This window comes from Nicotiana attenuata, unplaced genomic scaffold (genome assembly GCF_001879085.1).
Source record: "Nicotiana attenuata strain UT unplaced genomic scaffold, NIATTr2, whole genome shotgun sequence".
NCBI classification, from domain to species: Eukaryota; Viridiplantae; Streptophyta; class Magnoliopsida; order Solanales; family Solanaceae; genus Nicotiana; species Nicotiana attenuata.
In genome coordinates this window covers 527,618-545,771 of record NW_017670441.1, presented here as the reverse complement: position 1 = coordinate 545,771, position 18,154 = coordinate 527,618, and positions in this window count along the sequence as shown.

Below are 18,154 nucleotides of genomic sequence, written 5' to 3'. Positions count from 1 at the left end.
GGCTACCAAAGCCATTAAAGGCCTGTACCTACCTCTTATAACTCCTACATGCTCGATTATTATAGTTTCAAGACCAGACTTTGAAGAAGCTTGGTCCAAACCTCGGATGCTTTCAGTTCTATGGCTGTTTCCGGCCATCTTTGACCTTGTTCCGGCCAGCCATGGCGATTCAAGCCTGACTCTTGGCTTCTCCTGCTCAGATCAATGACCTTCCAAGCCTTTCTCACCATCTGGGTTCTTCTGAAACCCTAACCTTCGAGGTTCTTCTGATTCTTTTAGATCCGTTGTAGATCTGTGTTTTCTCCAAGCTTTTAAACGTTTTTGCAAAGTTTCTTTCAAGGCTTTACCTGCAAAACCCCTTTTACCTTTTCCGATTTAGTATTCTGTTAAGTCATTTCAAAGCTTTTCTGATTTTTAACATGTTCTACTGTATTTTTCATGTTGTTCTTCTACTAGAGTATGCATGTTAGAAGTTTTAGTCCTCTTTGAGACTTCTGAATTTATTTGTTAGTATTCTTTGCATGATTTACTTGCTTTCATCTCTACACTCGATTGATGGTGAAAACCCTAAATTTGGAGCTATGTTGTGTTATCGGACCTATGCGAGATAGGGTGTCGTGGGATCACCCCCGGGTATAGGCTTCGTAAGGTCATTCAGCTATTGGTTGGCTTCTAGGACAACTCTGGTACGCTCAAGGACGAGCGTTTGTTTAAGTTGGGGAGGATGTGACGACCCGACCCGTCGTCTCATGAGAACCGCTCTGTTTCCCCCATTTCCTGCTTNAATATAGTTAACATAATTTTTGTGCATTTTTTTACAAATTTATTTAGTATTTTAAAAGCTAATTACATATAATTGAAATATTAGCCTCTTTTAAGGTTTAATTTTGTTTATAATTATAAAATTGACTTCAGTATTTTTAATTTGATAATTACGTATTATTAATCATTTCGGTACGTTTAATTTATTTTCAGAAATTATTCTACTATTTTTATAAAATAAACAAGGGAAAATGGCTATTTAAATATTAGCCCATTTTCATTTCAATTATTAGCTTGATTTGGCACCCCAATTAGACCCAATCCTAAAACCCAATTACCCATCCCAAATCCTAATCTACCCGACCCACGACCCTTTTAAAATAACCCGCCCGGATCCCCATTCAATCCAGGTCGTTGATCAAACCATTTAATCTTTCCTTTTTAATTTCCCATTACCCCCTAAACCTAATCATTTCTCACTGGTAGCCGCCTTTGAATTCCCATTCTCTCTCAAACTACTCTCCAACCCTAGCCGTCGCCTTTAACCAACTCCCCAATATCGCCTGAATCCATGGCTTCCTAAGCCATTAAAGGCCTGTACCTGCCTCCTATAACTCATACACGCTCGATTATCATAGTTTCAAGACCAGACTTTGAGAAGCTTGGTCCAACCTCGGATGCTTTCAGTTCTATGGCTGTTTCCGGCCATCTTTGACCTTGTTCCGGCCAGCCATGGCGATTCAAGCCTGACTCTTGGCTTCTCCTGCTCAGATCAATGACCTTCCAAGCCTTTCTCACCATCTGGGTTCTTCTGAAACCCTAACCTTCGAGGTTCTTCTGATTCTTTTAGATCCGTTGTAGATCTGTGTTTTCTCCAAGCTTTTAAACGTTTTTGCAAAGTTTCTTTCAAGGCTTTACCTGCAAAACCCCTTTTACCTTTTCCGATTTAGTATTCTGTTAAGTCATTTCAAAGCTTTTCTGATTTTTAACATGTTCTACTGTATTTTTCATGTTGTTCTTCTACTAGAGTATGCATGTTAGAAGTTTTAGTCCTCTTTGAGACTTCTGAATTTATTTGTTAGTATTCTTTGCATGATTTACTTGCTTTCATCTCTACACTCGATTGATGGTGAAAACCCTAAATTTGGGGATTCATTCGAGTTTTGAGACTATTTGTTATGTGATTTGCTTGTTCTTTATGTCTGAACTTGTTTGGTTTCAAAACCCTAATTTCTTTGGACCTATTCGACTTTCTGAAAGCTGTTTCACCTACTGCTTGACTGAGTTTCGAAATCTTTGTTTCGACTTTTGTTTCTTTATACGATTCTGACTTCCTGCTAAGCTCTGTAAGGTCTTTTACTTGACCATTTGGCATGCTATTTGATACTTTCTCTTCTCTGTTACTGAGTAACTGAAATCGACCTATGTGACTACCTGTGTTTGCTACTATATGATGTCTCTTTTTGTCCTAAATTCAGCCTTGCAGGCTTAATGCTTATGTACTTTTATATGCTGAATTTCCTTCTGAAATGACCTTCAATTTGGGATTGATTTCAGACCTCCTTGTGTAGGTCTGATTGATTCTTTCCTTGCCTTACTAATTTCCCTGTTTCTTGGGTTGATTTGGAAAATTTTCCTTAGACATTCGATTCCACTATTTTCTGACTTGATTTATTTGTTTATTCATGAATCAGTAATTTCCCTTGATTTACTATGTACTGATTGTCTCTATATTCTGCAACTTTACTTTACTTACTTACCTTATTTGGTTAACCGAGTATTTCAAAGATTCTTCCCTTAATTAAACCCCTATATATTTACCCCTAATTTTCTACTTTGCACAAGATGTTTACTTGATCTCTTTCCTTAAATGTTCTCTGTCCGTTACCGTTTAAGTTTGAACTCCTTAATTAAAGGAAGCCCTTGTACTGATTGATTTTAATTGGTACATAGTTCCATAATTACTACTAAACTATGATTCTTGCCTTATTTTGCACCTGTTTTCAATTTATAAATGCCCTGCTCTCTCATTAACACAGCACACACGAACACTCTTAGTTTTCTGAACTCATACTCACATTCAAAAGCATTCTCTCTTGTTACCTGTACTGTGGCCTGCCTTCAAGCCCTGCTACTTGCTTTTACTGTATTTTTCTCTTTGAACTGGTATGTCCTGATTTAGATATTCAGCAATCACAAACAATGTGTTTACTTAATACCTTTACTCGCATGTCTGCCTACTGTTTGTGTTTAGTTCAGTGTTTACTTTAGCATGCTATAATTTCCTCCTATTATGAATCCCAAACCCCCTACCCCAATGTGTTTGATGCTAATGGTTTGTTTGAGACATGACAGTATTGAGTATTATTGTCTATGGCTCAAACTTGATTCCCCTGGAATCATAACCTCTATGTCACCATCATATGTTGTGTATTCTTGTTGATTTTGTAAGCATGACAGCACTCTCTATTGTTGTGCATGCCCAGAATTAGCTAATGCCTAAGCACATAGGCTCTTTGGCAATTTCCCCAATCCCTTAACCCTTTGTATGACTTGTTTATGGTTGTTTCCCAGCACCTCTCCCCCTCTTCTTTACTTTCTTAGTTCTTTAAAATGTTGTTTCTTCACTTGCACTCTCTCTTAGACTTTAAGTTTTGCCTCCCTCTTGTGAGGCTTGCCTTGGGACCCATTGAGCTCCCTCTGAACTTGGACACTTGAGGGCTAGCCTTTCCACACTGCACTTGTCCTTATTCTGGTGATACCATTTGGGTGTAAGCACTGCCCGGAGTCCCATTGAGGCTCTTAGGGAACTCTGACACACTCAAATTGGAGAAAGGCTTTGGATCGGTGGTCTTTGAGTTGGTCTATCTCATAATTCAGGCAAGAAGTCAAGAATCAGGCTTTTTAGGGTTGTAATTATTTTCTTTGTATTTTTTCTGATGTATTTGTTACTTTGGTTTGTACTAATTTGTAAAGAATACTCGGGGTTGGCTAGTGAAACAGGGTTGGGGTAACTATGCATGCAAAAAGGGTAGAAATCATGCCTATAGGTTTATTGCAATTCTACATATTCAAATACATATAGAAATCATGCTTATAGGTCTATTCTAATTCTGCATACTCAACACATGTAGAAACCATGTCTATAGGATGTTCTAATATTCAGCATGCCCATAAGGTTTTTTAAACAAAGTTTCACATTTTAAATACCATGTCTATAGGTTTTAAAACAAGTTTTGCATTTTAGATACCATGTCTATAGGGTTTTTAAACAAAGTTTCACATTTTAGATACCATGTCTATAGGTTTAAAAGAAATTTTTGCATTAGATACCATGTCTATAGGTTTTAAAACAAGCTTCTATGCCCAGATGCTACGTCTATAAGGCTTAAAATCAGCAATGTATAGAAAGCATGCTTATAGGAGCTTCTAAATGAATCTGATTCGTTTCGCTTAATGCTAGCTATAAAATCAGCAATAATATATACTATCGCCTGCAGAACCTGTAATCAACTTATTAATTCTGCATCTCTTTTGATAATCCAAGTCCTTTACTTAACCGAAGTTTAGCACGCATGCCTATAGGGTTTCAAATAATTCATTCCGAGTTCTTACTGTCTCATCGCTTTCTGAATTCAGTAGATGTCATGCCTATAGGGCCTCGTCTTTACACTTAGGCAAGCCTTAGAGTAATAATTAAAAAAACTGAATCTGCTTCTGTTAGTTATTACGACCAGCAGACAGTCCTAATTCGGGCTTATCTGAATTATGTAGTAAACCAATCTGCCCCAATCTTTTAAACTCTCTCATAATTTGGTATTTTAATCAGACCTAAGCAGTATGTGAAAGTCATGCTAATTATATGCTCTTTCTGTTCAAGGAGGTATAACTGAGCCTTATATGTTTATATGTCTCCCCAAATATGCAGAATGTGTTTTGTATGTCGCCTAGAATTTTTACCTTTGAAACCCCAGATAAGCCTATTATCCCTCCCTTTAGGATTAGTAGTCCTAAGTGCCTCCGGGACTGGTAGGAACGGGACGGGTAATAGCATGCAATAAGTAATCGAGACCAATCCGCGCTTTAAATACCCTAATGGGGTGGGAAGGGTAGATATGGATATGACGACCACGCGATAATGTCACGTGTAGCCCCTCATTAAGGAGTAATTACCAGACATTATGTAGGGTGATCCATATTTTTAATAAACCTAGGACTCCTCCTTTCTTTTATTCTTTACTCTTTTAGCATTGTAACTCTTTAAAAATCAGCTTTTCTAATTGCCCTTTTTAATCTTGCCTTCAAACTATTATGTGTTGAAATCCCCTCTTATTTGAGCCTTATTTGCCTATATGTTAATTGCATCTCAATTCACAACAATTGTCTGGCCGAGAACCACACTAGTGGATTCTGAGGGGTGCCTAACACCTTCCCCTTAGAAGAATTTCAAGCCCTTACCCTATTTCTGGTTATTCAAATCAAACTCTTTTGGTGTGCTAATGCACCCTAATCATTAGGTGGCGACTCTTCAATTGCTAAACCCCTTTCCCAATAGGAACGAGTTGTCCCTCCAAATATCATGAACCCGATTTTCGTGGAGGAAAAAGGGGGCGCGACAGCATGGCGACTTTGCTGGGGATTTTTAGGCTTTTAACATTTCAGACAATTATTATGAATTTATGCTTCTTTACGCGCAATTATTTGTTTATTTCTTTTAGCATTCAATTTCCTTTTCGATTGCAAAACTGACTTGTCTCTTTGTTTCTTTCCTTTACTACTTTCCTTCATTTCTGCTTTAAATTATGAAACTGTTGTATTTACTGCTTTCTTAAACGTGCAAATACGTGACAACATACCTTTAATTGTTGCATAATCATGCTCAACATCATATTCCACTCGTGCCCAAACAAATCCTATAGCAATGCTTATAATGAGTGGTTGCGCTCTTCCGATATTATCACCCCCTAAATCCGGAAAAGGCATATTTGCGGTAAAACCAGTCGATCAACGGTGTAGTCGACGGTTCCGTGCCTTTCCCCCTTTAGTTGTCCGCTCAAGGGTACTAGCATAAAACCCCATAGAAACCTTACTCTATTTTAACTGTGCATGCATCATGGTCAAACCTAGCCGAGTCAGTTATGTTGTCCGCATAATGACTCTTTAAGATAGCCCTGTCCAAAGTCCACTTGGTTTCCCTAAACCCAAACGGACACTACCACGATCTGTGCGTTTGTTTGGAGAACTGAATGCTTTTATGCCAATTGTTGATATTAAATAGCTGAGTCCGGTGGGGGAAAGGGCCTAACTTTATTTTCTTGCAGATAATGAGGCACGAAATCCCCAGATTCGGCATGGTTACCAACATCCACCCAAAACTGCTAAACTGGTGGAAAGATCTTCATTCCAGTGACCAAACTCTCGTTTGAAAATATCTAGGGAATCTACCTTCCCTCCTGGAGGTTCAACCCAACAACAAGATCATAGAAGCTGCTACTCTATTTTGGGATTGTGAAAAGTCCGTCTTCCACTTTGGGGAAATTGAGATGACACCTTTGCTAGAAGAGATAGGAGGATTAGCCGGTTTGGTATGGGAGACTCCGAGTTTATTGATGCCTGAGAACCGCAAGGGCAGGGGTTTCCTCAAAATGATAGTTCTGAAGAAGAATCCAGAGCTGACATGCCTCAAAGAATCCTATATCCCCTTTGATTATTTGTACGAGAGGTACGGTCACAGCAAATCCTACCGTACCTATCCTGATGAGTTTGCCATCACCTCATTGGGACATATTCATCGAAGGGTCTTTGTATTCATGTTCTATTTTCTGGGGCTGATTGTGTTTCCGATGAAGAAAGCGAGAATCCACACCCGACTAGCCATGGTCACTAAAACCTTAATGGAAGGAATTGGAGGGCAACCATTCAGCATTGTGCCTATTATCATCGCGGAAGTATACCGAGCCCTAGAAAAGTGTCAACGGGGAGCTAGTCACTTCGAGGGTTGCAATTTGCTACTTCAACTGTGGCTCATGGAGCATCTACAAAAGGGTGAATACCGACAAGAGATTCAACGAAGGGACTGGGACGATCATATCGCTTTCCATCACCCAAAGCAAATGAATTATATCCCTGATATGTTTGCTCAGCAGGAGGATGCCAAAGGATGGTTCGAGCTATTTGATAATTTGACCGAGGAGCAAGTACAATGGATGTTCGAATGGTTTCCGACCGAGGAGTTCATTGTCTGATCCAGATATACACCTTTCTTGATATTAATCGTTCTAAGAGGAACGTACCCTTACATCCCTCTCCGGGTTATGAGGCAAGCTAGTAGGAAGCAGGTTGTACCCAGGGTCGACAAGATGAGTCATTTTCGGGCTGACTTCCAGGTTGATGGTAGTCCTTACAAGTGCCATGCTCAGCATATGTGGCACTGCAAGGTCGTCATGGGAAGGGATACCATCGAGCCAGATAGATACCACGCCGGTTGTGCTCCCTATTATTCAGGCTGGTTGGAGGATAATCATAATGGTCTGGGCCAGCCCGGATATGTTCGAGGTCACACGATCATAGATGAAAAGGCCGAGGCACAGGTTAAATACAACCAACTACGCAAGAGGATCCGAGAATGCGAAAGCAAGCACCGTGAGATACAGGAAGCCAATCAGAAACTAATTGAGGAGTGGAAGGATATGGCTGTCAGCGCTAACAAGCGACTGGGATGTTTAGAGCGAGGTATAGTGGAGTTGGAGAGGAAATTTCTTAAGAGGGTCGAAGACTGCCGAAATGCTGAAGGAAACGAGGGCGGACATCTAGCCAAAGCCTACCTACTGCTGGGACTGCGCGAGTTAGGGAAGCTGTTCGATGGAGCTAGGGATGCCGAATCTGGGGAAGGTTCTTCTGGGACCAAATAGGTAGGAGTTTTCATTTTTGCTTTATAAAATGTAATAAGGCCAATGGCCGCTAGTGACTTTTATTTCCCATTATTTAGTGTCGATTCGGAATTCACCTACTTTTTATCAATAAAATGAGGCATTTAGCATTCCAAGTTCTCCAAATCAACTTGTCGCTAGGCATACCTCGGGCATAAAGAGGTCCCCAAATTAGGACACGCTTTACATTCTGCACTATGTGTTTAAATATTGCAACATTTTTTTTTCATGATCCACACTAACTTGTTACCTTTTTGTTTTACTTTTGTTTATTTATTCCCCTCCCCAAAGGTTAGTTCGTGGACTCTGGAAACATCATCATATTCTACGAGATCCAAGGGCCCTCCACCTACTCCTCCTCCTTGTCCTATCAAAAACAAGAAAAAAGGGAAGATGGAAGATTTGAACAACGCCAGAAAGGAGAACTCAACTGAACGGGTTGAGGTCACTCACGGTCATGGTACTCTGGTTCCCAAGGATATGCATCCCACCTGGAACAAAAGCTGCTGAAATTTCAAGAAGAACTTGATCAGGTTCGGAATCTGGCAAATCTGTCATTTTCCCTCACTACTCTAGATATCAATTTCCCAAATGCTCAGAACCCTACACCACCACAGAACATCCCGAAGCAACAGAACCATCCCGCTCCTCACCACCACTACAACACCTGCCATACTTCCGACAATACCCCGCTGCTCATCCCAGAACCATAAAACTCTACAAATGACCACTGCCATACCCACCATAACACCCCCATCTACGTGGAGACTATACCGCACTCCACCCAACCCATCTCAAGCACACCCGAGTTTGATGATAAAGATTTGCTTATCAAGAACCTGGCTGAAGAACTTAAGAAATTGACTAGCAGAATTCAAGGCGTTGAAGGAAGTAAGAGAATTGAAGGGCTGAACTATGAAGATCTTTGCATACGGCCCGATGTCGAACTGCCCGAGGGGTACAAGCCTCCTAAGTTCGATATGTTTGATGGTACAGGGGATCCGAGGGTCCATTTGAGAACATACTGTGACAAGCTGGTTGGAGTAGAAAAAGATGAGAAAATCCGTATGAAGCTTTTCATGAGGAGATTGAAGGGAGATGCTTTATCTTGGTACATTAGCCAAGATCCGAAGAAGTGGCTGAACTGGGTAAGCATGGCGTCTGACTTTATTGGACAGGTTCAGGTTCAACATGGAGAATGCGCCATATGTGTTCTATATTCTAAATCTAAAGAAAAAGCCCCTAGAAACATTCCGCGAGTATGCTACTCGCTGGAGGTCCGAAGCTGCTAAGGTTAGACCTGCCTTAGAAGAAGAACAAATGAACAAATTCTTCGTTCGGGCTCAGGACCCACAGTATTATGAAAGGTTGATGATGATCGAAGGCCACAAATTTTCTGACATTATCAAGCTGGGAGAAAGGATCGAAGAGGGCATCAAAAGCGGCATGGTTACGGACTTTGAGGCCTTGCAAGCTACAAATAAGGCCTTACAGTCAGGAGGTGTGTCCAAGAAAAGGGACGTAGGAGCCGTAATGATTGCACAAAGAACCAAATCTCTCATCAAATACCAAACCTACCCAATGCCTCGACTCACATATCAGCCTACTCCAAACTACCAAGCACCCTCACCCTCTTACCAAACCCCATCACCCACTTATCAATAACCTCCCACATATCAGCCTACTTCACCCAAACATTCCCAACCCGCACATGTTTACCAAGCCTACAATACTCAACCAGCCCACTATCAATCCCCACCTGCACGCCAAAACTTCCCTAGACCTCGGCCAAACTTTGACCGAAGACCTCCAAAACAATATACGGCTATTGCCGAACCTATCCACCAGTTCTATGAAAGACTTAAAGCTGCTGGTTATGTCACCCCTATCCCTGCTGCAACCCCTGAGAACCCTTCTCAGTGGGTTAATCCAAATAAATCCTCTGCATACTATTCTGGCATGAAATGACACACCATTGACGAATGCCGCTCTCTGAAAGATAAGATCCAGACTTAATTTGATAACAAGATTATTGTGGCAAGGGAACCTGCTCTAAATGTCCGCAATAACCCTCTGCCAGACCACAAGGGTGGAGGCGTTCACATGATTGAAATAGAGGATGACTGGGATCCCGAGGGATCAATTGGTTTGATCGCAGAAGGTGACAACCCAAAGAAACCAATAGTCACCCTTAATCCGATCGTGGTCCAGATTCAGCCCTTTGGGGACGCCGAGGTAAATATGTCCATGCCACTTGAGTTTGAAGCACCATCATCAGCAAAGAGGCCAGCGCCAATTGAGGTCAAATTCGTGTCTCCGGCAAAAGCACCATTCAAAGTTGCAGCTTTACCGCCCAAGGTGCAGGTTCCATTCGGAGTAAAGATAGCCACGCCAATTCCAGTATCGATGTCAGCCATAACACCGTTCCATACAAAGGTTGTACCATAGGACTACACAGCCGAGGCAAGAAGGAAAGGCAAGGTTATGTTCGGAGAGGCTATTGCGGCACAGGGTATGATGAGAACTGGTAGAGTTTATACCCCGGAACATCTGGCTGAGTCGAGCAAGCAGGCTCCTAGTCCGCCAACCATCACCGAGACTGGGCTGGATGATCTCTGGAGAAAGATACAGGCCAAGGAATACTCAGTCATTGACCAGCTGAACAAAACACCAGCGCAAATTTCTATCCTTGCTTTGCTACAAAATTTTGATGCACACAAGAATGCCTTGTTAAGGGTGCTGAGTGAAGCATATGTGCCAAGCAACATCACCGGCGGAGAGATGGCTAACATGGTAGGACAGGTATTGGAAAGTCACAAGATCACTTTTCATGAAGATGATCTGCCACCAGAAGGGTTGAGTCACAATAAGGCATTGCACATCACCGTGCAATGCGAAGACTATTTTATCACTAGAATCCTTATTGATGGAGGGTCCAGCCTCAACATTTGTCCGTTGGTAACACTCAGGACATTGGGAAAGGGACTGCATGAGATTAAGGACGGGGCCATCAACGTAAAAGCTTTCGACGGCTCCCAAAGGTCCACCATTGGGGAAATTAGTCTGTGTTTGCAAATGGGGCCTACCTGGTTCGATGATTGATTTTCAAGTGATAGACGTGCCAGCATCTTACAATCTGTTGTTGGGACGACCATGGATTCATGTCGCTGGGGCCGTGGCATCAACACTACATCAGGTAGTGAAGTTTGAGTGGAATCACCATGAGATGATCATTCACGGCGACGGTAGCAATCCCATATGCAGTCGCCAGACCATCCCGGCAATAGGAGGCAGAAGAAAGATAGGCAGGGAGACCTATCACCACATCGAGCGAGTCAACGCCGTTGACAAGGACAAATGGTGGGACAACAAAATTGAAAGCATATTGAACTGGAGCGGATACGAACCTGGCAAGGGGCTTGGAAAGAACCTCCAAGGAATCGCTAAGCCTATAAAACTAAAGAAACATGGCACCACCCTCGATCTGGGATATGAGTTGTTATACCCCACGTTTTCATACGCGAGAGTACGTCGTAAGCCATTGATGTAAGCTCGAAAATGAAATTATATTTGAAAGCAAATAAAGTAAGTTAATAATGTTACCTTGGAGGTTACAAATATTTAAGGTCATGAATAACGAGTAGCAAGAGGTTTGGAAAGCTTAGAAGCTAAAGCAATTGAAGAAAATAAGTTTCATCGAAAGTCGACAAGTTTGGAATGTTATAACATGTACTTTGGGGTGAGACTAGAGTTCTTAACACGATAAGGAGGTTATGCTATGAGTTAATTTAGTCGTATGGTAGTCATTTTCTACATTTTGAAGGCAAGCAAATTGTGGAACAAGAGTTGGCAAAGGTCATCACAAGTTACATTCATAATTTTGCTGAAAATTAGGTCAAATGTAGATGAGCTTTCCTCCAATTATACTTGGAAATATGGGGTAATCTACCTACCAAATTGAATATCTACGAGTCTAGTTTCTAACTCATTAAACCGTTTGTCGATACGATATCGGAGTAGAGAGATATTCGCATTTTCGCGAGACCGCGCAAGCAGCTCCCAATGGGACCCACTTAGGCGGTGGTCGACCTACTTCACTTTATAAACGATTGGGACGCCTATTTTTAACTCATTTTAAACTCAACTTCGTCTCCAAACTTCTCCTAACCCTTCTAAAAAGATACCACAAGGGTTTGAAGTGATTCCAAAGTGATTACACCATATTTCAACATCAAAACTTAGTTCTAGAGAAGAACAACACCTCTTTGAGGTTGTGTTGTCATTGAGGATTGTTGTGGGCTGTGTTTTGCTGAAATTCCAAGTTGTTTCTACTGGCTAAGGTGAGTATACCAGCCTACTAATTGTGCTTAAGCTTTCTTGTATGTTGGTTAAGTTGTTAGGATGATAAACTACAAGATAGTACTTGGATTAGCTTAAGTCACTTCTACAATGTTGTATTGCTATTGAGGGTTGTTGTGAGCTGAATATCACTTGGATTTCGACTTGAAGTTACTGTAGGAGGTGTGTGTATTGTGTTCTTGCATGTGCTTAAGGTTATCTTGATGTTGATTAAGTTAAATGGATGGAGTAGACATGAACTAGTGAATAAAGTTACTAATTGAAGATAGTTGGAGTTGAGAATTGTTTCCTTTGTTAATAATATATGGTATAAGGATGGAATCATTGATGAATGACTTCATTATCATGTTAATGATACTTTTAAATTAATGTAAGAAGTCTATAAGGGGCGATATGGGTTATACGGATTCCAATCGGAGCTTGCCGCTCGTCGTGAGGTAGTTGTGACTTGTTGTTGTTATATGGTGTCTTGTTATTTATATTCATAGGTTGCTGGACTTCCCTGGCTGTTTTTGTTGGTATATGGTATTGGAGGAGGCCCTTGTTACAAGGGAGATGCTTCCCGAGTTTACGTAGACGAGCTACTAGCTTAAGTTATAGACTTAACCTTTGCTCAACACTGATTTTGAATCTCCTTATGCTATGATAGATTGAGTTGACTTGTTTGAAGAGTTGCTTGGAAGGTATTAAGGACTCAACATGTTTAAGGTATGTTAAGGAACTTCCTTCTTTCTTTTGGCATGATCTAAAGTGAAATGAATACGCTACTTCATAACGGATCTACTCCTAGCAACTAAGGTTGTCCATATTGTTCTTTCCTTAAAAATTATTCTAAGCAAGTGTGTATGATCCTTGAATCCTACTAAGGTTCATATTGAGGGTATGGATGTCCATAATGTTCTTAAGTCACTCTAAAAGGTTTAGAAGGTGATTTCATGAGTCTAGCATGCATTATATATAGTATCTATTTTACTCCACCGAGCCGCGCTATAGTCGGCCGGGTACGACACCTATTGTGCAACAACTTATCAGTTGGTTTTACCGAGCTCCACGTGGCCGGGTACGATTCTACCGAGCCTTATGATGGCTGGGTACGTTTTTACCGAGTCCACTTTGAGGCCGGGTACGGTATGATGATGATGATGCCCACAGAGGCGTATGTTTTTTAAAAGTTTATGTATATATATGTATTATGCATTTCATGTCAGTAGCCCCCAGAGGCACTCAGATGTTACAGGTTGTATCTCTTCTATCTCTCTTTACATTACTGTTCTTGTTTTGCTTTCCTGCCTTACATACTCGGTACTTTATTCGTACTGATGTCCCTTTTGCCTGGGGACGCTGCGTTTCATGCCCGCAGGTCCCTATAGATAGGTTAACATCCTCCTAGTAGGCTATCAGCTTAGTGAAAGGTGTTGGTGCACTCCACTTGCTCCGGAGTTGCCTATTTGGTCAGTATAATTTGGACATGTATTGATTGGTATGGCGAGCCCTGTCCCGACCTTTATGATTTTATGTACTCTTAGAGGTTTGTAGACAGATGTTAGGTGTATGGATACTTGTATGGCCTTGTCGGCCTATGTTTTGAGTTTAAAAATGGTCATGTCGACCTTATAGGCCCGTATGTCACATGTATAAGTTTGTATATCATGTTGGGTCATCATATATTGAGTATTCCCTTATGTTTTATTCTTGTTATCTCATGACGGGTTTTTTAGCTCATTTACCCATGATAGTATGATAAGAAAGATACATTAAGTTGGTACTCGGTTGGATAAGGCAGCGGGTACCCGTTGCGGCCCTCCGATTTGGGTCGTGACAAAAGTGGTATCAGAGCAGTTCTTTCCTAGGGAGTCTACAAGTCGTGTCTAGTAGAGTCTTGTTTATGGTGTGTTGTGCACCACACTTATAAGCAGGAGGCTACAGGGCATTTAGGACTGTCACTCTTTCTTCTTATTGTGGATCGTGTGGTAGAGCTCAGTTGTAAGAATTCAAACTCCTGAATTCGACTTTAGTCGTAATACAACGATACCTACATCCACAAAGGCAGTTGGTAAGAGATTGAATGTGGCTCTGGAAGAGCTGAGTTAGAGGAACTCGATTTTGCATCATGCTTATGATGAGTAAATGTAAGGTCTTCAGCAAATCATGTGTGTACTGTGAGCTTCTTGATAAGGATCCTCAAGGCATGAATATATATCCATCCATATGGTAAAGAGGGATGAGAGAATCAGGAGGTGGATACAAGTTTGAATAAGTAAAAGAAGCAACTTTATAAAGAGTACGAGGTACCCAGATAATGAAGATTATCAGTATTTGCAATTCAAGCAGAGAAATATAAGCATTCAACAGTAACAGAGGTATGTACAATTGGCCACCCATCTCAGTTATGCCCTATGGGAGTTGACAGATATAGTTTAAGAGAAGAAGGGCATAGCATGATCCAATTGGGGTTAGAGTAACCCAAAATGGTATATGGATTATTATCATTAACTAACGTTTCCGAAGGATATTGCAAATGTGGTAATAGTTCTCCTTGTGAGACACCCCGATGGTGCAATATAGTAGATTTCGATATGAATACTAGAATGTCTGGAAAAATTTAGAAGATTGGCACTGGAATCCTAGAAGGGATAAATATTTACCTTTGTATGGCTCCCGTTCCTAGTAAAGAGAGAATGCTAGGTGACTTGAAGAGCCAGTGAGATGAAGCAAGTGGAGCTAAAAGTGAAAGAGTGTTTTGTTGAAGTTATCATAATAAAGTGATAGACAGAAATATTAGCCGGAGAATAAGAAGAGGGTAATTGAAGTATTATGAGTAAGATGTAATAAATGATGATAACGGTAAATCAAAATATGACAGAATGACAGAGTCTATAGTCAAGTGAAGGAAAAGACCAGAGGTGACAGGCCTTGAGACAATAAAAGAGTATAGGCCAAAGGCTATATCCTCATACGAGAATTGAGTTGGTGACTCGAACGTGATTACCAGAAGGAAAAATTAGACCCGCATAGTAATAGAATTTAGTATGGGATAGTAAATAAGATAAAAAAAATCGAACATGAATTAGGGATCGAAGGAATTGGTAATAGTCGGCATTGTGAGAATTTCAGAGATCGTGTTCCAACAATAATAGAATAGACAACAGGCGAATAACCTTTAAAGGTCATTTAGGAAGACGCTTCCCTAAAGCAAGCACTCTGAGCAAAGTTAATCTTATGGGACTAAGTGTGCCAATTACACTAGGTGTCACCTACGTTCGTAAGAAATTTAGCTATCCCTGGTACACAAGGGTTACCATAAGGCGAGTAAGGGTCATTGATGATGTACTGGTGTGATGGTGTGATATGGTAGTAAGTCGGAGTTATTGGTTCAGGTAACTATGGAATAATAAAGGAAGAATGCGGTAAAAAGGTGAAAGGAATGAGATTACATTTATTCAGATCCTACAGATATGTTACGACTCCAGAACATTATTCAAGCACGATGTCGGGGAGAGGCAGTAAGGGTTCTCGACCTGGATGTTATTGGTACTAAGTGCGAATGAACACTTGATACATAAGGATCCAGTGCGAGAGGTAAGTTAAGACAAAGGAAACAACCCAAGAGAGATTATGCGGAATAAAGATATGAGAATGGATCAATGAGTATTTAGTAGTTGATTCAGGAAGAGCCTAGTTATGGCTAGACAAGAGGATACAGATAAATCAGCAGATCGTGCAAGATAAACCTAGTGAACCCCAGCATAGGGAATTCAGTCTTACATATACGACATCGTAATCCTTGAAAAATATTCAGATAGGAGTTTAGGTAGTTATAATTGCCGTAAAAAGTGTTATGGAAATAAAAGAGAGTGCCACTGGGGAGACAAAAAAAATTTGAGTTCAGAAGTAACCCTGTGAGAACAAGGGCGCGAAGGTATATAACTGAGGATATTTATAAGTGAGTAAGAACATCAAAAATTTTGTCAGGTACATGATGGGATAAGCTCACAGCTTTACAAGAGTCAGAGAGTCTTCCATAAATGCTACAATGAAAGACTAGCTGAAGAAATAAGGAAGAAGGCTTCAAACAAAGCATAGTGACCTAAATAAACAATGGTCTTGTAACAATAGTCTCACTACGACATTGTATGCTCTCCATAACAAAGTGGCACCTGTTGTAACTAAGGAACGGGAAGTAAAATCCAAAGTAATATTCGAGATCATATGAGTTTCACAAAATTCCAATATATGTGGGCACTAAGATAAGCCAAGTATTCATGCAACAAGTGGCAGAACGACCAAGAAAGGAATTGCTTACTTTTAACGAAAGCTGAGAAGGCACGAAAGGAATTATTCGATCTATGACCTAGAGTAGTTACGTTATGAACACACTTAAGATTTCGGAGTGTTATCCATGCAGCATATATGTTGACAATGATACAGCTATAGTAGACTCCAGTATAAGTTAAAAGAAAGAATTGACTCCACGTCACAGACAAAAGCTTGAATTGCTAGAAGGTTATATCATGGATGTTCCATAGCGTCGACGAGGGGCTAAAGTAATAACTAGTACCCTGAGCCGCAAATCGGAAGATAAAGTAAGCCTACTTAAAGGCTGAGATAGAGAAGGAAACTAAAGAGTTACATCAGCAAAGTGAATTAGGAGTCTGATTATTAGACCCCGATGAGTATAGAAATCGTGATGCAGAACATTGTAGAATCACTCTAAATATCAAAGGTACAAAAGAGATAGTGCAACAGATTTATTCTATAATGGCTCTACGATAAATCTAGTTAGAACAGTACCAACCTCATAAGAAGTCAGTATGAAGCTTTCGGCGGATTGTGTATGCACATGATGTGCAAGTATTATAGTAGAGCTTTAAGGTGTGGATGTGAATTCCACCTATGTGGAAGGGAGGTTATGAAAGAGATAGAAGATACGATGCAGATTTAAAGGTAAGTAAGGTACATGTGAAGAAGGTACGAGATGCCCAAGTACAGAAGCTTACGAATAATCCAAATATCAGATAGAGGGCTGGAAGCGTCACAATTCTGTATCAAGAAATGATAGCGGTGTCGTTGGTGGCATATTTTTCAGCATGCGGTTTCTAGATATAGAGAGGTCTAGTTAAGAGAGTAAATAGGAGTTAGAGACGATGTGATGTCTCGCTTGAGGTTCCAGAATAACATAAGGAAATATATGGTGCTTGCAAGTTAAAGGAAGGTTGCGAGTAGTATAAATAGATATATGTAGGTCGCAACCTAAAGTATAGTAGAGCGACAAGGTTTTAGCTAGACAGAGTAAGGATATGAAAAGGTGAGTGAGAAAGTGACGAGAATATGTAAGTCCTCGGGATTAAACCCATCGAACAAGGGAGCTGATGATTTCCATATGTAATAAAAAGCTCAGTACAGCCTGAATGAACATAGAGGAGTCTAAGACTAGGAGCAATTAGAAGAGATGAAATGTTGCCTCGTTAGTGTTTAACCAAAAATTAGATTTTAGGTCAAAGCTTCAATTTAGAAGAACACGGGTTACTGATAATCGGAAAAGAGTATAAAGAAAGAAATTTGAGAATAAGATATGAAAGCTAGTAAATCAGAATATATTTCAATAGTGTTTTTTCCGTGCTTACAATTGTTTATGACTTTTCCTTTTATAGCCATTTTGGGAATACAGACTTTATCTTTGTCATAATAAGACAATTATGGGCAGTTAATGACTTTAAATGTTACGTTATGTAATCATATACATTAAATACATATTCTCTAACATTTCTCGCATTAAACGTTGTATCTGGGCTCTTATTTGTTGTCAGATTCATTCCTTTGACTCTTCACGATCTTTGCGGTCTAAATGCTTTGAACGGGTACGAGCATTGAATGTCTCACATGACTGCTCGTGTCTCTTCTGTTTAACTTGCTCGTGTCTGTTCTGTTTAACTTGTTCGTGTCTGTTGTTGCTTGTACCTATTGAACAACCTTAATTCTTTGACTATTTGACCAGTATACGTGTCATGACACGTCATCTCCAATATGCAGAGTAAATTTTTCCCAATACAGATAGTCCCCCCACTTTCCATTTATTCGTCAGTTGAATATTTGGGAAGTGGATT